A 27,530-nucleotide genomic window follows, 5' to 3' on the forward strand; every position below is an offset into this window, starting at 1 on the left:
TAATCCTTATGACCAAAAGCCCTGCTGAGCAGTCTAAACAAGAAGCAAACATATCAACGCAAATGGGAACTGGCTTCTGAAAGGAAGGTTTGATCCAGAGAGGTGGATGATCACTAGGAGGACTGATCAGTAAAAAGGAATTCCACTGTATTCAATTTAAGTATCCGTTTTATCTGTTCCTTATCAACAGCTCTATTGACAAGGTCTTCATTGCTTCCTAATTGTTTGTCCCAGGTTTTTTGTGCTTTTCTGTGAAGGGCTAGTTTGAAAAGAGGCCTTGAGTAGCTCGGCTGTGTTACTTGTAACTCAGCCATCATTGATTTTATTCCTTTTCTAGTTTATTAAAGGGCCTGCTTTATCTCTGTTACAACTCCCTCCACATAGCCCGCAACATTTACTGCATCCTTAAAGCTCTTTCTTATTCAAAACTGTCATTAATTTGTTCCACATACTTTGATCTTCCTCATACTTTCCACTTCTTCGCTTACTTCTAGCTTTCAGCAGCCTGGAGAGTGCTGGTAGGATAAACAGCAGAGATGAGCCCTTCTTCCTCGTGAAAGCACTGCTGGGAGGCTATTTCATGTTTGTTCAGCAGAAACCAGACCAAGATGTTCATATGTCACTCACAAGCCTTATGGACTCTTCATGGTGTTTATCTGGTCTGTCTCACACAGGGCCAGAACATCTCTTCTTGGGTTTCAACCTGCAGGGTGCAAATGTCGAACTGCATCATTGCCTACAATCATACCACTCATGAAAACTTGTACCAGCAATGGTCGGGCAGGAAAGCCCTCTCCTCTCTGTGCAAAGAGCAGCTCTGTTGCAGAGAGGCTCTGGTACACGCACGTGGAGCAGGGACTGTGAGTACAACCGCAAAGGGATGGGAGATGGGGCTGTATGGCAAAGGCAGCACAAGAAGAGCTGCCAGCATCCTGCCCACTGCTCTGGCTTTGCCTTGGTCAGCAGCCCTGCAAGCAGTGATGCAACATACAATGTAAGACCTCGGTTCTTTATTCAAAACATAAACGAACACCCCAAAAAACAACACCCTGGAAGCTGGGTGCAGAAGAATTTTGGTAGATATTCATGTATAAACCCTTTTGTATCCATGGGTTGAGCTAATAACGTAACCTCTGGAGTACTTTGTGCAGTGCTGCTTACCCCAGCTGAGAAAGGACACTGCAAAATTAGAGTTCATTAAAGGGATCTGAGGAAATTCCCACAAGAATAAAATACTCGGGTCAGCACAGGGACAAATGCAAAAGGAGTATGGGAAAATTGTATGAAATGACGAACAGGCTGGAGAGGGAGGGCTGGGAGCTCTGCTCTCAGTGTCTCATGATAGGAGAACAAAGGGACAGTTGATGGGATATTAAGAAGCAGCAAATTCAAAACTGATAAAAGGAACTATTTCTTCACAATTTGTTTCACTGCCAGAAGAAACCTCTGAGAATAAGAATTTAACAAGATTGCCTGGGGACTGGCCACTCACTTGGATAAGGAGAATGCCCAGAATTAGAGCAGTTAATGCTACAAACCCTTGGAAGATACTTCACACGATTCTCTTAGAAAACAGAGTGTATTAGAGAATAAGTGGGAGGGAAGGGGAGATGGATTATCCTACATCTGTTTGTTGTGCAGTGCTTATATCTTCTTTAGAAGCATCTGGCGTTAGCCATAGTCATAGGCTGATAGCCATAGTCATAGTCTGATCCAGGCTGACAATTGTATTGTTGCCATTTTCTGGTGTCCCTTAGTTGTTTCTATTCCCTCCTCCACCTGGTTAAAGCTGATTAAAAATCCTGAAATTAATTTCGCACAATTCAAAACTGTTTTCATCCTGAAAGGTTAAAAATAGACTCATTTTTTCTTTTCTCTTCTTTTTTTTTTTCCTCAGAAACTTATGGTGAAATATTTTAATGAAAACATTAGCTGCAAACACAGGTGCTAGTAAACAAAATATGTCAGTATACATTTGGAAAATGTTTACAATTCAAGGGTTTGGGAAGAGACTGAACATTTTAATAAAACACTTGCTTTTAATGAAAAATAAACCTTTTTTTTTTTTTTAATAAAAAGGCTGGGTTTGTTATTTTCTTTTAAAAGACCCTGAAAAATCTCAATCAACTTAAGTCCCAAAGACAAGCTCAAATGGCCCTGAAAGGGATTCGCACAGCTAGGAAACAGCAGCAGAACTCATCCCAGAGCAGGCACGAACAGGTGAGCGGGATTCGACAGACTGAAAGATTTATCACAGGTTGAGGAGCGGAGGAGAGATGAGGAAGCCAAGTCCAGCTCCCGCTGTCAGCAACATCAACAGAAAAACCTTTTTGGACGTGGGCAGGAGCAGGACACGCCGTCCGCTCCTCCGGGGTGGCTGGCGGGTCTCCCAGGGTTAGCCCTCATCCCTTTCCCATCGCCGGCTGTGCAGGGACCACAAAGGGAGACAAAGCGCCGGTGTATTCTTGATTAAATTGATGAGATGGGGCTGCTGGCAACAAATGCATCTCTCTCTCTCGATCCCCCGGCACTTTGAAATGAACTGCTCCTCCCTCCGCTCCTGCCGAGCTCCGGAGAGAGGGAAGGAAGGAATAGGCATTAGCAGAGCCTCTAATTACGCAGGAATGGGGAGTACATCCCTGCGGTACATGGAGCAGGCTGGGGTAGGTGCTCAGCCATTCTGGAAAAAGCTGAGTTACTTAAGGTTTCCTCTGTCTGCTCTTACCTTTGTCCCTTTGCTACATGTTAATTGATCCTTTCTTTCTCCCTTTTTGGCTGAAACATCTGCTTTTAATGCTCACAAACAATAAATCCTTTCTTTTTTTTTTTTCCCTGCTCACATGGGATGTAAATCCACACAGAAGGGGAAATGGGGAGGGGGAAAAGGGCTGCATGCCATGTTCCCAGCATTAGCATAATAACAGTGCTTATGGCTCAGTGCAGCCCTGAGTGGCAGCAAGACTAACCTACCTCGGCTGAGCTAACCTAACCAATGTGCCTTTCACTAGGAGCACCAGGGCCTCCAAAATGTGTCAGTGGGCTCGCAGGGGTGCTGAAAGTTGGCTTGTCCCCTTCTGTCAGTACGGCTGACAGATTTCTTAAGAAACAGCTAGCAGGAACAGTGAGGATGTCTAACACCTTCCCTCTGCTTTAGAAAAGTCAAATAAAATAAAATACTCATATGTAAAATTGGCCGCAAGCCTTATCTCATGTGCACACCCAACTGCATCTCAGCAAGGCAGTCTCCTGAGAGCATAAACTCCTGAAACCCAAGCATCCAGTTGATCCACTGTAGACTGCATCTATCCTTCCCAAAAAAAAAGAGCCTCTTGAGTGTCTGTACACATGGCCTGGGCTGCCTCCTGGCTCTCTCCCATCTGCTTGCCTGCCTCACTGCCTGGAGTAGGCAAGCCCAGTCTCCAATGGGGCTTGGAGACCATTGCTTTATCCTTGTGGGTTGCTGACACGTATCATGAAATGTTCAGGATGTACCAACTCCAGAAAAGCACCTCTGCTTCAAAGCTCAGGCCATTACTTGCATGAGGTGCTTCTTATTTAGAGGGGAGGAGTGGGTGCAGGCACGGCTTTCTACCTCTTCTCACCCCTGGCAGTGCTCACGTTTCTCCGAAGGACAAGTGCCACCTTCTTTAGTCAAATTCTGCCTCTAGCAAAGTCTGGACAAAAGGTCCTACTTGAGTTATGAACACAAAGGAGCAAATACAGGAGCTTGGCTGGGATCTGCTTAGCACCTGTACAGGTGAAAAATGGGGAGGTGCACTCACACTTTCATCTTCCATTTTGTTAGGTATGGGGTGAAGATCTCACTTGCTTTCAGAGGTGTGTGGGTGCCTTGTCCCCCTAGGTCCTCATGAAGAAACCCATTCTTCAGCTCCGCACCTGCACAGCCCTATGACATCTGCTGAAGCTAGGAATTTTGCAGCAACAGGGCTTTAATTTTTCCATAAATGTGTTGTTATTATTATTATTTTGTAATTAAAACCATCTCTGTGCTCTGTGACTTTACTGCTTTGCTTCACATTAAACAGCTCAGCACATCTAGCCACCACTGTGAGCCAGCAGCATGACTTAAGGTCCCCGTAAGTTTACCTGTGGCAATACATAAGTTTACCCCCTGTCAATATTGCAAAATCCTCGTAACAGCAGCAGAGCAAGTTATCTGTGCCAAAGAACCATCCCAGAACCGCTGCTGGGGTCTGTTGTCAGCAGTGGGTCTGTTATTCCCACCTGCATTCATTCAGATGTGCCACACCATCAAGGTATGAATCAACAGCCCCCCACCAGCCTCGGTCTGTGTGTGAAGGGAAAGAGATAAAGGTATTATCGTTAAAGAATACAGACCCACCTTCCAGAGCCACATGCAAGTGAGACGGCAGCATTCGGCTCTGGGAGCCTAATGCTTAAGACTCAAAAGTCGCTTTCAACTACATTTTCCCATTTCCAAAAAAAATAAAGTGTTACAACTACAAGCTGTTTCAGCAAAGCCTCCTCAACAGATAATCGGATTTACATAATTGGGTGCTGGTGGGACTTCAATAAATCATCAACGTGGCAGCGTGTTTATTATAGCCACGCAGAGTCACTGCTCTTCACAAAGAGTTCCTGGTGCCCAAAATACACCACGTGCAACTGAAGGGGAGACAGAGATGTGGTTAGTGCTTGTGGACAAGAGAAATACAGAGAGGCTGGGGCTAATTGCCACTAAGGATTTATTGCATATCAAGAGCTGTGAGCTCAGTGGTTTGATAATGGGCTGAGGCTCCTTTGGCTTGACCACAGGTTTAGATCTAGCCTCATATATTTACAAGACGAGCTTCTAGGAGACAGCTGTTTGTGGGTCAGCTTCAAATCAGTTGCATTTCTCGTCTGCATCAACAAACCTTGTTTTGATACTTCTGTCCATTACCTCCATGAAAAGCACAAATTGCAGAGAGGGAGAAAGAACTTCACTCCTACTTACAGGTGGTACTTCCACCTCTAAGCCATACAGCAGGAGGGGAAACTGCTCTGCCGTTCTGGTGGAGGTATATATCCGAATGCAATATTGTATTGATTGCCCACCTTTCACCAGCCCTAGGTTTATGTGCATCTAAAATGAGCTGTGATCTAGCTGTTTCTTCTACACATCTAAAAATGGGGATAAATCCTTCTCCAGGATGGTAAGGCTAAATGTGGGAGAAGGACAGAAGCTGCCAATGTGTTGCTGGTATCTGTGTATGGATAATGCCACATGCCAGGGACAAGCAGTGAACAAAGGCGATTTGTTAAGTTGGGAAATGGGATTGCCAACAGAGATGGAACAGAAATGAGGTTTTAATCCCCCAGCCCAATCTTTCCTGGTACTGCCTGTCTGCAAGAGCAGGATTTTATCAGTGCTGTCCACAGGGAGCTTTTCTGACCTTCAGTTTGCTGGAGCCTGGCAGAGGATTGCACTTCTCTAAGATGTGCGAACGCAAGTTTCAAGATACACAGATGCTCCTGCGAGCTAGCCATAGCACAGCATGATCCACACCAGACCACACTGCGTAGACTGAACTCCACAGAGGAAGACTTTGCATAGCTTACAGGTCCTGCAAATTCACAGAAACAGGTATATCAACATTTTCTGCACTCTTCATTGCCACTGAGCTGACGATGTCAAACACCTCGGGACCTGTGTATTTTCCAGACTAGTTGAAAACAACCTTCCCTATTTGCGTTTGTAGGGCTTGCCAGGTTAAAGAGGAAGAGAAAACCGTGTAAGACCCACAGCTATACTGCACAGGAGACTGACTTGAGTGTTTGCTTGAAAATTTAGATTTGCTTGTATTGTACAGCCTCCTGCAAGTGTTTTCTATACCCGATTCCCCCACCAACTCACCCCCTCTGCCTGCCTGTCTGCCAGATAGACAATGCCAGCACTAGCATTTTCTCAGCTGCCAAAGCACGTTGGCCTGGGACTTCATTTCTCTGTATCACAAGCTACCAGCAGAAACCTTGTCATTGCAATTTTTCACATATTTTCTTCTGCTCTGTTTTTTTTATCTCTGAAATCTCAACTCCCCGGCTCATGGCTGTAGGCTATTACTAGACTGGAACAAAACTTATTCTCAGTCCTAAACAAAATGAATAAGGCAAAAGAAAACAGTCCCAACAAAGAAAAAGTTAATGCTTGGAGTAATAAGCATCAGAGTTTCCATCTGCACTGGGTCAGGAGGATCAGGAGAGTAAGAAGGGACATTGGAGAGGATCACATAGCTGCTGTCTACTCTATGAGCAGTTCGGCTGGTGGCTTTGTCTGATGAACCAGCAGGTGACAGGTCCACCAAATTGCTGTGTCCACAATATTTCTATCTCATATCATGGCAAATTTCACTTAGACAGGTTGCATCCCAACTGTGGGCTTGGAATTAGGGCTGCCAAATCCACCGTGTATACAGATAGGGGACTGTGAGCACTACAAGATGTCTTGCAAGGAATGACCCATGATGAAATGCTAAAGAGACTCCCCCAGGGCACTGGGCTGTGTTTGACTAATATAAGACACCGTTCTTCCATGTGCTATCTAACAAGCAGCAAAGCCAGAAAAGCAGACTGAGGCTATACTTCCATTTTCTCCTTTCTTTTCTTCCCCCCCTCTTTCCTTCCCTGCTTTCCTCCACTGACTTTTTTTTCCTTTTCTTCCTCTCTCTCTTTTTAACATTTCAGCTGAAGAAATTAGGTTTGTTGTTTCACTGGCTGAGTAAACTTTGAGGGCTTTAAGAAAAAGAAATAATAAGTCTTGCTTACCAGGTGGGTTCTTCCCCACATCTCAGCTTCAGTCACAACCCTAATTTAGAATCTGCAGCCAGTTAGCGAGCACAGAGGAGACACAGGCTTGGTGCGGAGGATCTCTCTATAAGCACAAACACACACACAATTCCAGATGTTTCATCTTTTTAATAAAGATTGGAGCCATGTGAAAAGAAAGGCTTCAGATTTGAAAATAACAAAGCAGCCCGTGAGAAGGGTGCTTACTCAGAGCATTGGTGTTGGGTTGGGGTTTTTATTGTTGTTGTTTGCTTAATCTTGAAATATCATGCAGAATCCAGTCCTTGAAAATTTCTTACTTTCTTGCACCAAAAGTGGTCTCCAAAGGACTGAGCAAAATCTGCGCATTAAATCAAATGTATTTTCCTGCCCACACCTGCCCCCCCCCCAACCTCTCTCTGCACACTTACACAGACACACAACTGCTTTTCATAGCAAGGCTATAATTTAACAGCTAATGCCTTGCATGAGTACCACCCCTTCCCAAATTCTCCTGCTTTTCAGTTTCTATTCAAATTCAAAGCCAGATTATTTTAGCTCTACAGCCCTGGAAAAAATGAAATGACAATATTTGAAGAAGCTGCTCGTACTTCTTTCCCCCCTTTCAGTTCACACCCAGGCAATGTCAAGTGCAAGTATATTCTTTCTGCCTCTGCAGACACAGAGACAGCTGGGAGCCCAATAAATATGATTCCAGAACTGGAACTTGCCATTTTAGACACGAGATGGGTTTTGATTCTCAGGTGAGCACCCAGAGATCCGACTGAAATAAAAAAAAAAAAAAAAAGCACCCTCTGCATTTACACCAATACAACTGGTCCAGACCATGGCCTGGGACATACCCAGTTTTACTGAGGCACATCAAGGCCCAATTAATTGCATATGAGGCAACTAATTGGTAGGCAAGACAGGGCTGTAATGCAACCAGGTTGAGCCTTTATGCCTTTGTACAGCATGCTATGCCAGGCATTTGCCTGCCAAGGTAACCAATAATGGCCAGCAATGAGGGACATGGGTTTGTTTTCACTTCAATATTGTTGTGCACCTAAGAGGGAGGGGAGGGGAGGGGAGGGGAATTCCTGGTTAGAAAATACAGCCTTAGATACAGCAAGCTCCTCTGCCCCTCTCAGAGCCAAATCAAGAACTTCCCAACCAGGCTGAACAACTTGTGCCTTCGCTTTTTAACACTGAATTACATCAAGGTGGGGAGACCTTTTCATAATTTTTCCAGCACTCTTTATGCTTTACACTGGGTGTGCCAAACCCAAGCTGTGGGGTACAGCAGTGAAGCTGATCAAAATGAGATACAGTGAAGGGAATTAGGAAAAAAAAAATAGAAGCATCATAATCAACACCAGGTGTAGGCCAATTAAACAGCCGTTCCCATGTGCTCACAGGAGGGCACTCACTCACAATTTACCCAAACAAATTCATGCTTAAAAACTCTCAGGAGTTTCACAGAAAAAATCACATTTCTCTTCAGGGCTCTTTCAAAAAATATTTGAAAGCACTTTTGTCTGTACACACCAGCTTTGCACACCAGAAACAGCTCCCTCTCAGCCCGGGAGAACTGATCAGCCTGGATTAAAGTGCTGGCAGATGCTTTTTCCTTACAAAGAAGTAAAAGAGTACTTCTTCCCACAGCTCTTCCTTCAGCTGCCCCTTGTAATCCTGCTCTGACTTTCTTCAAGGTGGTGTTGGCTTTCGGCTCATACTTTCAAAAGGCATCTTAGGGGCAGCTAGGTGTTCAAGTCTGATTTATTTATAGGATCCAGGCACCCAGCTCTCAGGCTGCTCTGAAGCCCTCCTAAGATCAGTGGTATATTTATTCCAAGCACAGTTTTCCTTCGCTGTCTCATTGTTTGATGTGTAAGAAGGTGCAACTCAAACTAGACAGAGTTTCACCATGTCCCATCAGGACCTACTGCGCACTCTACCTCCATCCTGCCCAGAGCAACTATCCATGTCTCAGCCCTTTCACTGAGACAAGCACAGTAACACCAACCATCCGTGCCAGCTATCGAGTCAACCTCCACCCACAGGAACGAGCACCCCACATCGTGCTGGGGTGGACACGCACCCCAGGCCAACCTCACTTCCCATTCAACATGCAAGTCAACTTGTGCCACCTGAGTATGGCCCCTAGTTACAACCCTGTTTGTGCCAAAAATCCCTTTTTTTTGGCATGCTGGAGCTAGTTAACTTGATTTGGCTGGTGGAAACGTGGGGTAAATCTTGAGCTCCCCCATGTTATTGTCCATTGTAGCAATCCCTAGGGTTGATACAAGATGCTTCCAGTCCTCCAGTACCTTCTCAGGATTCCCCCATTGGTCTTTCCTGGAGGGCTCTCCAGGAAGCTCTCACAATCCACGGGAAAATAATACATGGAACAGATCGGTAAACATGTAGCTAAGGATTTCCTAGGGTTTTGTATGCCTCGTTCCTCACCTTACTGCCAAATACAAGCCTTAGTGCTACACGCAGTCCTTCGACTGCAGCACCAGCAAAAGCACAACAACCTACAGGTCACTTCTGTAGTGCAGCCAAGTAAGGGCAGGACAAAAAAAGCTATTTTAGGCTCAGAAGGCACCTCTGTGGGAGCCAGACTTAGGGATAGGATTCCTCCATCCACGCTCCTGTTTTTCAGTTGATAAAATCCTCCTATGTGGTCTTCTGTCAACTGTAGTTGAACCCTCTTCCCTTTACACTTCTATAACAATAAATCCTGTCATCTCATGCTGACAATTGATTTTGCATGTGTAACTAACAGGCGTGGTGGGAAAAGGGTAAAGTGTCATCCCCTGGGTCTAGACGTGAATTTCAAGGCTGCCTTCAGCTATAAACAGTTATTGATTATTCACTTGGAAAGTCAAAGGGAGAGAGGGATGACACTAGCTATACAAACCTTGGCATGATGCTGGCTATAGATGCTGGATTGCCTCCCTCATGCTAGCCTGATGGCATCTGAGTATGTGCTGATCTTTGACCTTGACCTTGTGATAACTGAAGAGAGGTCCTGGACCTTTGCACAACAAAGCAGCAGCTTTTCCCGAGTGCAGTAGGAGATGCACATACCAACCCCTCTTTGGATTCCTCCTGTTGTTTGTGGTCCTCAACAAAATTACAAAAGACAGTCATCTGGCTGTTGTACTGCTTAATGCTGGTCATAATCCCTGTTTGAGGTTGTTGGTTGTCATCAGGAAGGCTGTGGCTGCCTCTGCCACTTAACATTAGCATTTATCACATCAAATGTCATCATCTTTTTAGTTCTTATTTTCAAGGGATTTCAGCTCTAACTTTATCATCTGGGGGAGAAAGAAAGTGTGTTTAGCATGAATGAAACTACCTGGAACCTCTCCTAAGGGTTTTAAATTTTAGAAACAATGCCAGGTTAAAGAAAGAGCTGCCTGAACAGCAGAACCAATGCAGCTGGGCAATCGAAGGATTTATATCTCAGGACTCAACACCCCTTTAAAATTTCTGATATCTAATAAGGCCTGAGCTAACACTGCAGCCTGGGGTTATTGTTAGGGCTCCTGCTCTCCTCCATCCATTTGTTTTCATGAAATCCACAGGATTATAAATTTTTTGAGAGCTTGACCCATCTCCCAAGTTTGCTTGACACAAGCCAACAGGTTTGGAGGTTGTTATGTGGAGTCTGATAGATGCCTGGACACTATATCACAGACATCTTAATTCCCTAGGAAACTAAGCTAAAACCCTTGGGTTCAGTCTCTACAACCTCCTATTGTGCCTAGTCTTTTATAATAATGTACAGGGAGCATGCCCTGCTCCTGCAAAATGCTAACACATTCAGTTTGTGCCAGGGCTGAATAGCCACCCATCCCGCAAGCACAATTCACTGTTAGCACTGTGCCCCGTTCACGGAGAAAACGATACTTGTATGGCTTGGGAAAGACGATCCTTAGGCGCTGAATCTGGAGGACACGCTCAGTAGGGCTGTCTCCGTCACCGAGGATGAGCAAGATGACAGATGTTATATGAGGCCATGGCTGAAAGAGGAGAGAAGCAATATATATGTATATCTATCAAACAGCCTGGCTTGTGCAACTAACACCACCAGAGATTAGATCAGTTTTACTAATGCTCATTTCTGCCGTTTCCTTGGGTTTTTTATATTCCCTTTGGCTTGGAGTATGTAAATAGACTGATTACCTGCTTCTTGATTCTGTTTCCGAAACACCACCTTTGCATTGCTTTCACTAGGGAAGAAAATAATGGATGGAGTAAAACCAGTTATATTTCTTTTTATTATTATTTGATGGCAGCATTTCCATCATTGTTACGATTGATCAAGCCTTTAAATCCTGTTCAAAACCAACATCTTTCCTCAGTTCCTGCCACTGTCCATGTAAGTACTAGGAGTTCATATCCAGCAATTCTTTTCTCCTTCTTCCTGCCTATTCCTTTGACAGGGACTGTCAGAAGAGGTTTCCATCTGCTTTCCAGAGCTGAGTAACCGGTTCATTATAAAGTCAACATGACAGGTTGTGGAAAATAGAATGAACACCTTTCCATAACCACTGTATTTATGCAAAGAGAGATCAGTCTTCAGTGGGCTGCTTATTTTTGCAGATGTCCCTGGGCTGGGAAAACAGCATGGACCAGAGACAGTAAAAGGATTTTTGTTGTCAGTGGTGTAGAAGATTGCTGCTCCAGGGGAAAGAAGACGGACATTAAAAAATAAAGTGCACGTTAGAAAAATTTGAAAAGATTAGAGAGAAAGTGTCTGATCTAAATGGGCATGAGCAGTCGTGTCCTCAGACAGCTGTCTCAGTTTGCCTAGCTTTGAGTTTAAGATAATTGAGGTTTCATCAATCTGAGAGCCTTGGGGAAAAAAAAATAAAAAATAGACAAGGGAGATAGAAGTTCTGAGACTCAGAGGTCTCCACTTGCAGGGACGAGGTTGTGGTGAGGTCACGTGTATTTGGGATCCCCTGCCAGGCACTTTAATTAGAGACAGCTACATCTCTATCAGGAAGCGCTTTCCCTTTGCAATGTGGCTGTAATGTCCTGAGACAACATTTGCCTTGAAAAGGGTGGCTAAGCAAATGTACATCTGTGGGAAGGCTGTGGAAAAACTGGCAGAAGAAAAAGGTTTCATCTTCCTCTTATCTCGGTAGGTTCTTGCTGGCATCGCCCCTTCTCAACTCTCTTCGGCAACACTGCAGTGACCACTGTAGAGCAAAGTCCACGAGCAGCTTGAATGCATTTTGCCAGAGATGACAAAGGTTAATAAAAGTCATCCTAAAATCTTAGGCACAGGTCTGATTTTGGGACCTGTTTCCCTGTCAGCAGACTTTGCTTATATGTGAATTAAAGGTTAGCATGTAGATAAAGAGAGTTTTTCTTTGTTGCTTTGAAGCATCCCTCCAAACTCAGTGATCAGAGAGGAAGGTGTAATGAGGATTGCTCACATTTTTCAGAAGTAGAGAAGTGCCAAGTATCTAGCAGGATTGGTGCCCTAAGCATGCTGAGCACACACTCTGGCTGAAGATCCAGCTGCCTGCAGAGCACATTGCACCGCTGGAATGGGACCCTGGTTATTCAGAGGGCGTGAAGTTCAACATGCAGTGAAATCTCAATTTCACAGGGATTTCACAGCTGAAAACATTCTCCCGCTACAAATAAATACACAAGAGTTAAATCCGTGCATCAAGCACAATGCACACTTAAAGAATGATTCCCCCAAACTGGAGGGAGGGTCTGTGCACCCATCACGGAGTGAAACTACAGTGAGAAATGTGGCTCAGCAGGACAGCCCACACTTCAATAATGTCATTGCATTTTTTCTGGACCCATCTCAAGTTGTTTATATCTGAAATTGACACATTTTATTGGGTCTAAGTAGTATCATAAAAACAATAAAAAGCAGCCCTGACATTTTCTCCTCCCCTGCCGTCTCAGCCGCTGCATCCCTGACCTTCTCCTGTCTGTATCCAGTACATATTTCAAAGGAAAAGAACCTCAAAAACTTTTTTTGGCTCTCCAAAGTTTGCTACTGCTTGAAATATTGAAAGAGCATTTTGGGGGGTAAAATGACCATAAAAAGTGATACTTCTTCAGCAACTCCAAAGTTCTACTTCATTTCGAAAAGAACTAAAAGGAGATCTTAACCAAAAAAGAAGATGGGGAAATGTGTGTGGTAAGAACATTATCTATCTCAAGAAAACCAGTGTGGATGGCCCGTGAAATTAGGCTTTTATCACTCCAGAACATGACTATCTTTATCACATAGATTTGATCACACACAAAAGATTTTAGCTAGTGCATAATAACTTCTAATTCTCCCTGTCCTAAATCCCTTAGGAATGGAAAAATCACCTCTACCTGACCATACCCATGTGCTCTAAAATCTATCCGGTACCACTACGGTCTCTGATCACATCAGATAATGTAAGTGAGACAGGGTTAGTGCTAGCAAACAGGCACCATCTGCCCTCGGGAGTGATCTGAGATACAGTGAATGGTGGTTATGTTTAGCAAGTGTCTGCTGGGTCTCTTATCCTCCAACACAACAAACAGGAGTTTGATGTCATGGGGAGTGATGGGGTGGACTTAAAACCAAGGTTATTAGTAATAATTTCTCGGTAGCAGATCCGTCCACACTCATGTATTGTACAGGAAAGTAGTCACTTGACACTCACTACTGCACTCTCAGAAGATCACTGTCATTATTCTCCCCTTTTGGCACCTTATACCAGTTACAACCCATCTGTGATCCTCTGGCCAGCAGGATCCTGCACACGGGGTCAGAAAGCAGGAGGCGATCCCAAGCGTTGTGCTGTGCCTGGTGGCCTGAACCAAACAACAAGATCAGCATTCTGCCTCCCTGAAATTATTCATGGTGCCTCAGCTGGACACAGTTTTCTTCTTCACTGCCTCTCCTAAATATACTGCATAGTAAGAGAAATCTAGTTTGCTCTACCCCAAATGCACAAATGGCTGCGTTTCAGCAGTTTATGAAGCAAGCCTTCTCGTATCCAACCCTTAGGTCTGCTGGCAACATCTGTAAAACACTCTGAGCCATGCTGAATTAAGTATGTTGTGCAGACCCATAGCATCATTTAATCCTTTTAAATCTGTTTCTTTGCACCAGGTTTGCACCAGTCCCTGACAGAGACACCTGTAAAGGGTTAAGTCAATAAAGCAAAGAGGATGCCTACAGGCAGCCAGTTCATTTCCCAGTATCAAAGATATTTATACTTGTTCTATGTCTGAGTTATTGTGATAAATATGTTGAGGTTGTATTATTAGTAAGATAGTTGCAATCTCATGGAACTACTTGCTGTAATACAGAATTCATGAGCTTCTGGCAACAGACTGCATTAAACCACTTAACAGAGGTCACTTCTCCAAAGTTTAGACATTTACATTCTAACCAGCAGCCTGGCTGCAAGCAGCCATTTATCCTCAGCTACTCAGCCACCAACCGGAGGCTGTTGGGGTGCTGAAGACGGTGGCCGTGTTACTGGAACACCTCACGATGACCCGCAGGACAAAGCCGAGAGGAAGAGTTAGTTCACACAGACCTGAAAATGACATTTTATTCCTCTTCTTTAGCACAATAATAAGCTGTATCCACAAGGTTAGAATAGCTATTTAATATGGTCTCCAAAAATAGGAGCAGAGCAAAGTGAAGGTGCTGTAAAGAAGCCACAGGTACTGGGACTTGTAAAGAGTGTGTTAGTTTTTTCTTAAATCTTAAATCAGCATCTTCGGGGACTGCAGCGATAGCCAGCGCGCCAGAAACAAAGCCGATAGTGCCACCTACTCCTTTGCAGACTAGGAGTCAGTCCTGAACCGGTTTCCTGAAACAAAGGCTACCCTGGAAACCCACCTACAGCCTGCCTGACTGGCAAAAGGACCTACTAAAGCAAGGGCATAAAAAGAGACAGTCTCCATTTCGCTCACCGATTTAGCAGGAAGACTCAGACACAGACACAAATATACACACACGCTTCAGTGGTCAAAGAAATGAAGACTACAGATTGAGGGTGGCTTTGATGACTTACACAAGAGTTTGCATTTCTCTCTGCCAGCAGTTTTCATTACCTGGTCCCCCGCTGCAGATGTCCCAGCTGAGAGAGACTGTTCAGTGGCTGAGTTTTCCCCAAAGAGCGTCGCCAGATGGGTCCCTTCCGGGTATGACTGCTGACAATCTGCATCCCGAGCATCATTCCCACACAGCCTCTGGCTGCAAGGCCCAAGCCTCCTCCAAAGCGGCAAAGATAGGATTTTTTTTTTTTTTTTTTTTTTTTTTAAAAACACATCTATTTATTGGGGAAAGGAGAATTGTGGGGAAGATGGGAGTAATAAAACACCATTCTGAAGTCTGGGCAGTTTTTTTTAAAGAAAAGGATTAGTTCATAAAAATGTAACTGGGTAAATAATAGGTTAGTCCATCACATAAACACATTCTAAAAATAACTTGATTGGATCTAAAACATCTATAGTAGCTTGATCTATTTATCATTTTAACATATATCTATAGTCACAATGAATTTATTAAAATGTTATATCCCATAATCTGCCTGATCAAACTCAGATAAATCGTTGTACTTTGAACATCTTGTTAACAAGCAATTAATCACAGCTCCTGAGTGCAGCAAAGGCGTTAATTTTGATATTTACTTTTCTTGGTGGCATAGGTAATGCGTTCTCCAGAGCTCTCAAGTCCTTCTTGATATCAGTAGAAGTCAGGTGTGATATGTAGAGATGCCTCCCTTCATGCAAAAAAAAAATCTCATACAAATACCTGTGATACATATCAGCATAAAAAAAAGGACCAGCAAATACCCCTTGCACATTCTGTCTTCCATGATCTGTTCACAACTGCTTTATTGCCAATATCCCACTTCCCAGCATTGCTTTGTTTTGAATATGTCTGAGTTAACGGATGACCTGTGCATTCCTGATTCAGTCTTCTCCAAGTAATGTATATACCAAAAATACACATCTGGATAAGATACAGAAAACCAATTTATTTCTAGAATTAAATGATACCGTGGCATGCAAGGAAAATCTCTGCTGTCTAAATCCCCACATATTGCTACCAGGTTAAATACTGGCTTGTTGCAATCATATTATTTAAGGTTTTCTTCTCCCCCCCCCCCTTTTTTTTTAATTAAAACCTCCCAGCAATCTCCTTTCTGTGTTCTAATACTGTAAATAATTGATCATACTGATAAAACATTTTGGCTGGACCAAAGCTAACATTTACCCTCAATATCTTCACAATCAATCAAAGTAACACTAAGGGGCTCAGTATGGAGCCAGTTTCACAGGGGCCATTAAACTATCATTGTGGTCTGGGCATTTGTTTGAATAAATTGTTTGTGTTTGTTATTATTTCTTAGTAAAACTAATTAAGGAACTAATTGATTGTTTTGTTGTTCTACTAATTAACTCCATATGGTGCACATCTCCATGGAGATACTGTATGAGTTATTGAAACCTCAGTGATTTAATGCGTCACTATTGGATATGGGGACAATTCTTTAAATCTAAGCATCCTTTCTATTTAAGTCTCCTTTTCAGATATGCTTTCTGTCTTTTCTGCCTCTCTCTTTGGTTATAAATGTCCTATGCATCCAACTATATAAAAAACAAGCAATTTGAAAGGCAAGTCAGCCAAAGAAGATGGAGATGTGGACAATTGCTATGAGAGGGCTTTACTCTGTGAATAAATGAGGAAGGTGTTGGCAACTTTGCTTCTTAGGTTTTTTTGTAGCTTTAGGCTAGTTAGAGTAAAATCTTTAGGTTCACTCAGTAGTCAACAGAGCAAGGTAGATTCCTTAAATCAGTTATTCAACAGCAATTCGGCTCCTTCTCCAGCTTCTAGATGAGCCATCCTCCATCTACATTAAAAGCCGAGAAAGATTAGCACATAAATAAGTCCTTCCAGAAATCTCCTGAGTGCCCTTAACCATCACTAAAATCAGGACCTGTGCAAACAAGTCTCAGAAAAGCAATTAGTGGTGCTATTTATGTTATTCTACAGGCAGCACCTTTTCTGGGGTTCAGAAGATACAGGTTCAAATCCTACCTTTGCTCCAGTCTCTTCACGCTTTATATTGTGTTTGTACAGATCAACCATATGGTATCTAAAGATCCCGAACACCTGTGTAGCACAAGTTATTCGTTGTCCTGGGACAGGGAACCTGATCCTATATGTCCCTGGCTATTTTTACCCATTGTAAGTCACAGCCTGATGCCTGCTCTTGGGTCTCAATTGTAAGAATTGAATCCAGGATCTCTGATTTTAAAAAGCATTAGGTATGTCTCTTAGTCATCTCTAAAGTTTGAAGGCAGAGCCATCATTCTATCAGACAAAATTAGTGTAATTATCCCTTCTATTGAGGACAAGACAGCAGTTGCTAAGACAGCCCTGTGGTCAGCTCACACAGACTCAGGTTTTACACACCAAACGAAGTACACACTGAAAATTAGGTTCAAAAACTAATTTGTACTCCAAATAATTTTTTGGTGAATAAATAAACACAGCATGGGGCAAATATTCAGAGCTCTTTTTAGTGGCTGTCTTTGATGAGAGTGGCTGGATAAATCCCTTCAAATTTCGTCTGTAGTTGAGCTTAACGATGATGAGAGACTGGACTGGACATAGAAGAATTGCCATAGTATTTCAAGGTTTCAAGCTGTCTAGCTCAGATATAGAGGGCTGAGTGCATAAGCAGCATGTTAAAATGACTTCCCTGGGGTCTGAGCTTGATGATGCGAGAAAGCTTTTGAGTTCCAGTGATCCTGAAAGCCACACTGGCAGACACTTTAACTTCCAGTAGAGACACCTATGTCTGCAAGGAGGCAGATGAAAAGGCATCTCCTGGTCCACTGAGTTTGCAGTGGAGCACCTGGAGAAAAAACAAGTTTGCATTCTTACTCATGTCCTGAGCAAGAAAAGGAAGGAGTTAGATTGAGAATGCTAAAAGCCTTGGTTAGGCTTGGTTAGACTTCTCTGTAGCCTGTTTTGCCAATGCTTGAGATATTTTTTCTTGAGTCCAAGCATTTAGGGAATTCTCTGAAAACCTCAGCTCCTACAACCAAGTGAGAACTTGAGGGGTTTTTAGCCTTTTTTCCTAAAGAAATGAGGATCATGCACTCACTCTGTTTGTGTATTCATGCCCTCCCAACAATGTTGGAACACGCTGGCCACTTTTAAGCCAGCTGGCCAGAAAGCTAAAGCCCACACTGGCCTCCTGTAGATTTTGTGAAGATAGGTGGCTGATTAGAAGGCAGAGAGCCTATGCCTTTACTCAGGGAATATCTGGAATATGAGGTCAACTATGTTATTAGGTACCAGAGAATTCACATACAGCAGAGCCACAGAAGCTCTCAACTACAAGGCTTCAACAGGGACTCACAGCACTTTGGACATCAGAGAGACCAACAGACACAGTATGGGAAGCGAGATACTCTCAGTGCTGTGCCTTTCCAACTGTGCTCTGGTTTGTTTTCAGAAAACTCTCTAATTCCTGTCATTGGAGGAAAAATAACAACAAAAATGCAACCCAAAGTACACTCTAAAAACTCAAAATCCTCGAACATTTTTCTGTTGGTATGTGTATGTGTCTACATATATGTATATACACGTATATCTGTAAACACAAAATCTCAGACTTTTTAAGCTAGGCTTATGTTTCGGAAGTTTTAAGGTTATAGTCTGACTTAGGGTTCAAATGCCAGGGGCTGGCATTGTTGGACCTTGTTTTTAGCATCGCTGAGAACATTCATTCCTGCAGCTGCCATATTACCTGGGACTAAGAGAAGGGGAGTGAGCAGCAAGCACTACCTCTAACATATGGAGGACTTGTCCTCGGCTGATATCTCCTCCAGTGCACTTGCCTGCAGTCAGTGGCCGCTCCTTCCACCTTTCAGTCTGCCAAGATCCAACAACAAACCCAGCAGGGTAACAGCAAACTCAACCAGCCCACTGCATCCTCAATTCCACCTTAATCTAGTCTGCTTAAGTGAGGAAAGGTCCAGAACCACCAGGACACTGCCTGGAGACTGACACAGAGAGACAGAGAGAGAGAAAGAAAAACAGCAAAGGAGGATACTTTTTTCTTCCTTGTACTCTTTAGTATTCAGCCCCGACCTATTTTAGCCTTAAGCGTTGCGTTGTGACTGATGATTGCTCTCCTCTGGCCTTTGTTTTCAGCTTTCAGATTGTGGATGTATTACAGAAATGATGTTGTCTGAAGCACCTCGGCTGATCACCGAGGCAGCAATCAGCTCACCCTTCGATGAGCCATTGAGACAGTCAGGCGAGCGGCCACATTAGCCTGTCAATTTTGGCTCTTCGAACAGTTAGAACAATTTTGGTGAATTACAAGCAATAGAAAATCACTTTAGCTGCTCATTAGCTGGGAGACAGGAACGATGATAAATGCTTAGGGACTTTGAAAAGGCTATGCACACACAGCCTCCCTCTACAGCAAGGCCCATTTAACCCTGGTGTTGCTCAGAAAGTAGTGGTAGTTACAAGCCAGCTACCTACTAGGCTCTGCTTATGAATTGGCAAAAAAACCCCAATCCTAGCAGAAGCCACAGCTTCCAAAATGAAGCATCTGTGAGATTTGAACCTCCATATCTTCCACTGGACTGAAAAAGTAACTCCGTCTCACTGTTGTGAGCAATAGGCTGCTATTTTCTATGCAAGGTAGCTAGCTATGAAAGGGGACACAAATTTTTGCAGGAACATGGCACAAAGATGTTGTTTTCTGTGATCTGGTCTATCCATCTGAAACACAGTGACTTCAGCAGGCTTATTTTATTCAATCCACACACACATGACCCATGCTTTAGATGCACAAAAGCATGTACTGGACAATGGGGTGGAGAAGGTCTACGGGAGTGATGCGATTGCTTTGCTTACAGTTGCTTTCTCACGTGGAAGGAGACCACTGTAAATACTAACAAGGAATATAAAGGCCTCTTGGTGCAACTGTTTTGTGAGGACGGAAAGTCCTGTATCAGTATTGCAAGCTGCTGACAATGCAAGTAAGGGCATGTTGCAATGTCCTATACACAGGTTTTGGAGGTTTCATATTAATAGTTATGGGAAAGTAACTCAATCATAGTTCTTGAACTGGCAGTTTCAGTCTGGGATCCTCTCACAGGTCATATCTCTCAGACCCAAGAGGTGAATTACTAGATAAATAGGAGAGGAAAGGATGGAGGAAAAAGGCAGTAGTAGGGGAAATTCTGATGATATAAATGTAAAGCTGCAATAATCTCAGTACTCAGATGCTCCTAAGTCACTCACTCACACACTGGACGCTGCTCAAACATCATGGTGATAAATCTTGTACAAGAACCTGGAAAGAAGTAAGGATGCTGGAGTGACTGTCTAAAGGATGAGGAATTTTGCAATGGAACCCGATTTCATCAGGCTGCTAAAGGCATCCTAGAAATTTGGGTCCAATATCGAATTGTAATACTACTATGGTATTGGTACCTCACCTGGCTAACACATATCACCTTAACTTAAATAGATAATGACTGTGAGAGGGGCACCCATGAATGAGGCCATCTTTATAGCTCAGTCTACAAAGCACCAAGTATCTGTGATAAGGAAGCTTATTGTGAAGACTGAATAATCCAGATCTGGCCCTGAAATTCTGAGCATTCATAGACTGAGATGAACCTCTGAGCACTTTGTCTCTTGTCTGCTGCTATTTTAGGCAGTGTGCTGAAGGACTGGTTCCTCTTGCCATGTCATTGAGAATGACAAAGCCTCTCTACAGCATTCGGGAGAATTGGATGGATGAAGGACAGGCAGGACAAAGAAGCTGATATTTTGAGGAGCTTCCTTTATTCAGATCAGGTCTTTTAACTTGCCCTCATGCCTTTGTTCTGCTGATTTAATGATTCCTTCCTCCACGCCTCCCCTCTATTTCCATTTGTGTGGATCAACCACAGCAGCAGGAAACCCTTTAATTGGCAAAAACATTTGCTCAGCTGAAGAGGTCTGCAGGTAAAGGAGCACATTCAGTGAGGTCCTTTCAGCATGGAGGAGAAGAAATTGCCATACCTTCTCTACTGGCATTAACAGGACCATTTTCTACTCTTTGGCTCTGGACTCTGAGATACCCACAACTGGTGAAATAGGCATTGCTGCTCTGTTTCCCTCTTTTTATCAGGGAGAGAAGGATGGCGCAGGAAAGGAAGCTGGCCTGGGAACTAGAAGACCCACCTTCAGTTCCCTGTTTCACTGCAAGCTTTCTGTTGGTCTCCCAGTAAGCTCCTTAAGTGCAACACCTAGGCATTGCTCTGCAAAGTGGTGCAATATGTAAGACTTAGGAAACAAAGTCCATTAACTTTCAGTTAAGCTTAAGCTCCTAATTCAATACTCACTCTGAATGTGTCACTTGGACATCTAAGTCATTCAAGCCATATGGTTTTTAACAGAATCTAAGATCTATCCCTTTACAAATCTAGCCCTTAGAGGGACTATTCACAGGTCACCCTCTGAGACATAGCGGTAACAGCACTTCTGCACCAAGCTGGAGTAATGTGAGATTACTGTACTAAAGCCTGAGGCACCAAAGTGTTTCAGTGAGGCATAAACAGCCCAGTTCTACAGTTCTTGAACTGTGGTCCACCAGCTGCAGTCAGGGGTCTGCAGTTGATCTCTGTGTTTATAGTGTAGCACCATTCACAAGACAAGTATGTGCCACTTTTGCCACCAAGGCAAAAGACCCACCCAGAAAACTAATAAACTCAGATAACCAAAAAAAAGAGACAAAATTATGCTTTGGAGATTGATATCTCCATGACAATCAAAAGTAAGGGAATGAGATACACCTGGAAGACAGACCTACTGGGGGACTTCACTAGCTGACATAGTGAGACAACTGACAGATGGCGGAAAGTGATACACAAGATAACTTGATAACTTAGATAACTGATGGACTGAGACAACTTTATACTTTGGTTGATTAATACACTGAGGTGTCATAAAAAGAAGCAAACACGATACATTAGTCCATCTAATACAGAGATGTGACAGATGCATCAAGAATACTGATGTATCAGGACTGAGACCTCCAGTTGAGCTAGTGTTCATGCCCGTAATTGTTACTTTCCGATTCTGCATTCAGATGGACAGAAGCCTGTAGGAGAATATCAAACTTCCACTAAGACCTTTTTAAATAATAATTACTCCATAGCAGTGCTGTGAAATCTGTTATTAACCTGAGGCCAAAGGCCACTTTGTTAATCAGTCAGGGCTCATATTCTATCAAAAGAATCTAGGACTGATTGCTGGTCTAATCATAGGGTGACAGCAACTGTCAGACGTGACATCTGTACTAGAATAAAAACAACCCTAAGGGCCCAACTTTGCTGTGGGGGTTACAGACAGTGGCTCTTCTGCAGAGGGATTTTGGGTTGGACATAGCAAAGTGACACTTCCATAACTCATACACATGGTGACCCTTGGGTTCTCAGTGGGACATCTCCCTGCCTCAGGTGCTAGAGCAAGTAGGAGAGGATCAGTTCTGCAGGGTAATAGATAGAAAACAGTGAGTGATGAGTGTCCTCTCGCACGCACACCCTTTTAGTTGGTTTTCAGTGCCTGGCACACTGTTTGTTACTGAGATGGGTACAATGAAAGCAGGAATCAGTGGTGTTCTTCCCCCCATCCAGATCCTTTACCTTACACAGCCCAGATGAAATCCTCTCCTTTGCTGACAGCCAGCAGAAACCCTGTGCATAGCTCAGGTCCCAGGCAAGCTCTTGCCAAGAAAAGGAAAGGCCTGTACGGGAGTGCAGAATGAGGTGGAAACACGTAGGAGGGAAAAGCAAGAGTACAGTGCCTGAGAGCTATGAGGGGACAGAGTTATTGAAAAGCAAGAAAAATGGGGGAATTGGACTGGGGGGAGGCAATTGAGTTGTAAAGGTACATAAGCGTGCAAGTGAAGGAGGGAATGGGCTGGCTACTCTATTATAAAGCAGCTTTTGCCCTTGAGCCAACACTTTCCCACCTGCCTGGGTGAGCTCCATCTCAGGTTCATCAAGCAGGGACTCTGAAGGGAAGCTAAAGCAGCTCCAGGTTCTTTACTTGCAGCTCCTTTATTGAAATTCTCTCCATCTCTCCTCATCTTCTGCTTGTATTACCGGATTATTGAGTCTCATATTCATCTGTCTCTAAAAGATTAAACTGTCCCCTGGAAAAGGCCATCACGTCCTGGAGGAGGAGATCCCATTTCCACTCCATCCTCCAAGAAATAGAGTCTCTGGAAAGTTTTTCAGGTTGATAAGTTCCCGTCGTTATAAGAAAAATGGCTGGAAATGAGAGCAAAACCTAAGTGACAGATGCCAGCAGGTTTCTATCCCCCATGGCATAAAACCTCGTCTGCATCTGAAAGGGAGAGTGGGGAACTGAGGAATCACTGCAGCGTCTGGCCAGCACGGTGGAGCTCAGCGTCTTTGCAGGCTCCGTGGGGCAGCGCTGACTTGCTGAGATGCAAATTGCAGGGAGGAAAGGATAAACACAGTTGCAAGGCACAGAGGTGTGGGGACTGCTTCCCGTGGCTTTTATAAAAAGAAGGAGCAGCTACCTCACATAACACATGTGGGGGTCACAAAGACTTAGCCAGACCGCTCATTTTGTCTCCCTGGGAGCTGGAGCTTTAGCCATGCTTGTCTTGTAGCTCTGTATTCCTGACCTTTCCCCCTGAGACTGTCTCTGTAGCCTCCAATCTCTGCCTCCTAGTCACAACAGCAATTTCATTCCCATTGCTCAGGTCCGGTCCCTGTCAGTCATCCCCGACCTTCCCCTTTTCCCTCCCCTCCCAGGCCACACACAGCCAGACCAAGCTGTATATAAATCTCAGGGTTTGGGGTATTTTTTCCCCCTTCTCAGATCTAGACCATTGCTCAAACTCTCACTGGCATCCTCATCCCCATTCCTGCCAGCATAAACGCTCTGTCCCTTCCTCGGCAGGTGTATTGCCAAGATGCCGCTGACAACAATCTGCACCCTGCCTGCTACGTTCCTCTCACCCTGCCCTTGCTCCTGCTTGGTCTCCATAGTTCCTGAGCACTTCCAGGCTCACAGCCCAGTGCTCCTTTCCCGAAACCGTTTCGGCTACTCAGTGATGTTCCTACACCCAGTGCAGTGCAGCGGGAAGCACCGCTTCCCTTCCCCATGCACGTGTCTCCGCCAAACAGGGCGGCCCACCAGAAAGAGTAAGGTGTTTTCATGGGGTTCTCCCATCTGCTTTGTCAGCAAGCAGCGAGGCCAAAAAAACAACCGCAGCCTTCAAGCCTCACTTGAACTATTCCTCTGCTATCAGTCTTCCTGCCACGATAACATATGCAAAGCAACACCCACTCTCCACAGCTCCCCCACTGTAAGACACAAATCCAACTAATTAAAAGCCAGACTCATCCACATCCCAACAAACATCGCGGTACATCTCTGCATTTGCTTGGAGCGAAATGCTAGAAGTGCACGACAGCAGGCTGTCGCTGTGACTTATTACTTTGTCATACTGTAAATATTATACAGGCCATATGGATTTTCAATACCTGAGCACCATGCTGCCATTAATATCAAATGTAATAAGATATTATATGCATGACAATCACAGAAAGAAATTGCAAAGCTCAGAAACTGCCTGGTGGAGCTATGCACGGTTTGTTTTTGCCATGAAAAAGTCAGAGGAAGCCATAATGAATCATTTAGCTGACGAATTTTATCTCTTTTTCTGTTTGCAAACTATCTGCCAGCAGATTGTCATTTTCTCAAATGTGTCCATTATTTGGAACTCGTCAGTGGACAATCACTTATGTGTCTAATCATGGGCCATTGCTGAAGGATTTGTTGTGGGTGTGCATCTCACTAAACGTGAGCTGATTTGAGCAATTCCCCACGTCCCATGATGTGGCTCTCTTTTCTGACTGGATGAGATGGTTTGGAAGCCACTGTGGATATTAAGGACTGTGCATCAGAAATTTGCTTAGCATGCCTTTGGCAATATTCGTTGAAGAATAGCTAAAAGCAGATCTGTGCAATGTCTGGACCACTCTATCGCAGCTGCATTAGCGGGTCAGGGCTACCTGGCGGCTGGAGACGGTAACACCAGTGGGCTTCTCTGACCTTGCTCTGCACCTTACAGCCTGGACAACTTTAGCACTGAAATCAAGGGCACACCTTGCCCTTCAAGGCATTGAAAGCCCCACTGAAGTCCACACAACACCGGCTGCTTTTCTGGCTAATGAGGCTGAGACATTTTCTGCTATAACCTCCTAAATCCAGTGGACTTGGTGACGAGGAGTTTCACTGAGTTTAGGCCACCAGGGCCAGTATTAACCTGGAGATAGAAAACCATTGCTTTGTCTCCTGAGGGTATTTTTTCTTGTTGGAAGGAACAAACTGCAAGAACCTGATAGAAAGCATCTTCCTTTCCATATCCTCCCTATTCCTTTCACATGTCTGTGCTGGCTGAAGGCAATATAAAGACAGTGCCCTTTGAGTATATGTAGTTTATAGGAAGCTTGCACTGACCATTTGCATAATGGACTATGCTCCCTAGTGCAGAGTGTGACATGAATAGCTTACACACACTTTATTAGAGATTTAATATAGTGCCTTTCACAAGAGTCAAAGCACAGTGCCGAACAGGAAAACAAGCCACTCACAAAGCACATGGATAAGCACATAAAGCAAGAATAAAAGGAGATTAGACAGGGTGGGGGAAAAGTATAAAAGAACTTGAGTTAGGTTTTAAATGAGTTAATGAGCCCATGGTATGACTGTCTGAAGGGAAATTTCTACCAGGCTGCAGAGCACAAGACAAAAGGCTCAAAGTGTTCAATTTGAAGCCACTGACAACACAGCCACCAAGAATAAATCTGACAGTGAATGCACAGAGGAAACCCAGTGCCTGAACGGTAGCAATAATGATCACAACTCCCGTTCACTTTTACCAGGTGCCTCCTAGCTGTAGCTGTCGGAGGGAATTATAAAGAAGATAGGTTCCGCCCATTTTACACATAGGGAAACTGAGGCACAGAGAGGCGGAGTGACTTGTCCCAAATCATCAGTGGAGAATCCAGAAAGAAAACCGTGTCTTACAACACCCGGATCAGTTCTTTATTGTCTGTGCTGGCAGTTCCCAAACTGGCAATTAGGCAATCTGTAACTCACAAGGCTGCAGTAAGTCGCCTGCTGAAAGAAAAGTGTTGTCTCTAAATTATTTTCATTTAAAAGTTTGACCCTTGAGAAACACTGGGAACCATAAAGGGTCTGAGGTCCTAAAAATTTGCAACAACTGCATTAAGCCATACAATTTCTCAGCAGAACACAGAAACAGTGAAATAAACAACTAACTTTCTGTATATTTCAGATGGGATCATTTTGTTTCCCTTACAACTGCTGGGCAGATATGGGTAGCTCTGACTGCGTCTAATTGATTTGCTCTCCTGGCAAAGCTGCAGGTGCAGAGAGGAGGGCACAGGCTGTGTAGATACACTTCCATCTGCGGGAAGGAGGGAAAGAGAGGGAGAGAAATTGCCTTTTTGAAACCAGTTTCCCATGACAACGTTAGAATGGTACAAGATAAGGATAGTCCCCCCTCCATGAAATACAATAAAAATAAAATATAAAAAGAGAATGGCAACAAGGAGAAAAGCTTTTCAGACATGTTAGAAAAGCTATTACAAGTAGCAGAACAAGCTTTACCATACCACGTAAAGCTGTATACAGCTGCCCACAGTACAATCAGGTGCAGCTTGAGTGATCCGGGCTCTTCAATAAATCTGAAGCTAAGGCCAAACTTGCAAATATTTACAAAGCTTTCAGTGAACCATCCGCTATTGCCTGGCTCCATGAAAGCCTGGCTCCTGCCTTTTTCTTCGTTCTGGCTCCACCTGTCTGACCTCTTCTGCAGCCTTCATTCGAGACACCCAAGAAATCAAACTTCTCTCACAGTTTTCCATTACCGTGGCTGGTGTGGTCCAACACGCCCCTCTTATTTTATTGTTCTTCTTTGCTGCTTTGTCTAAATCTTGCCTGCAGCATCACTAGGGAAAAGATCAGTCCAAAAAATGCATGGTGCTACATTATTAAATCATAATAATTTCCAGAACTGAGGTCTGGAGAGGAAAAAATGTCTGAAAAAGATTTGTTTATATTGAAACTCTCCAGCCCTTCGCTTACCCTCCTGAGAAACATTTGGATGGAAATCAAGACAGAAGAGGCAACTTCTACTGGGGAGATTTTAGGCTGGTAGAAAGATGGAAGTAAAAGAATGCTCCTCCCATCCCTTCCCTCCCAGCATCAACAAGGCTGTCCACACACTGCAGCACTAAATGCCTCAGTTTCCCTGAGATAAACTGGTCCTATTGAATGCATTAGATCACCACTGTGGATCTAAATAAAGGTTATTTGTAGGTAATAAAGTAATACAGTCAACAATCAGCAGTCCTCTTGCAATGTGAGGGCTGCGACAGAGCCACCGTGTGTGAGAGGTTCTGCTGGGGCTCAGTGAAATAAAAACAACTTCTGGACATGTCTGATAAATAAAAGCAAGAGATCTTAACGACTAAGTTAATACATGAATGAAATAACAGTTTGGAGCTGGAAATAAACCCCAGATTTTTGTAGCTCAGAAACAGGAGACATCAGAGATGGATTTATCTTAAAATGGAAAGACACAGAGTGACAGAACCTA

Source organism: Aquila chrysaetos, chromosome 24 (assembly GCF_900496995.4).
Source record: "Aquila chrysaetos chrysaetos chromosome 24, bAquChr1.4, whole genome shotgun sequence".
NCBI classification, from domain to species: Eukaryota; Metazoa; Chordata; class Aves; order Accipitriformes; family Accipitridae; genus Aquila; species Aquila chrysaetos.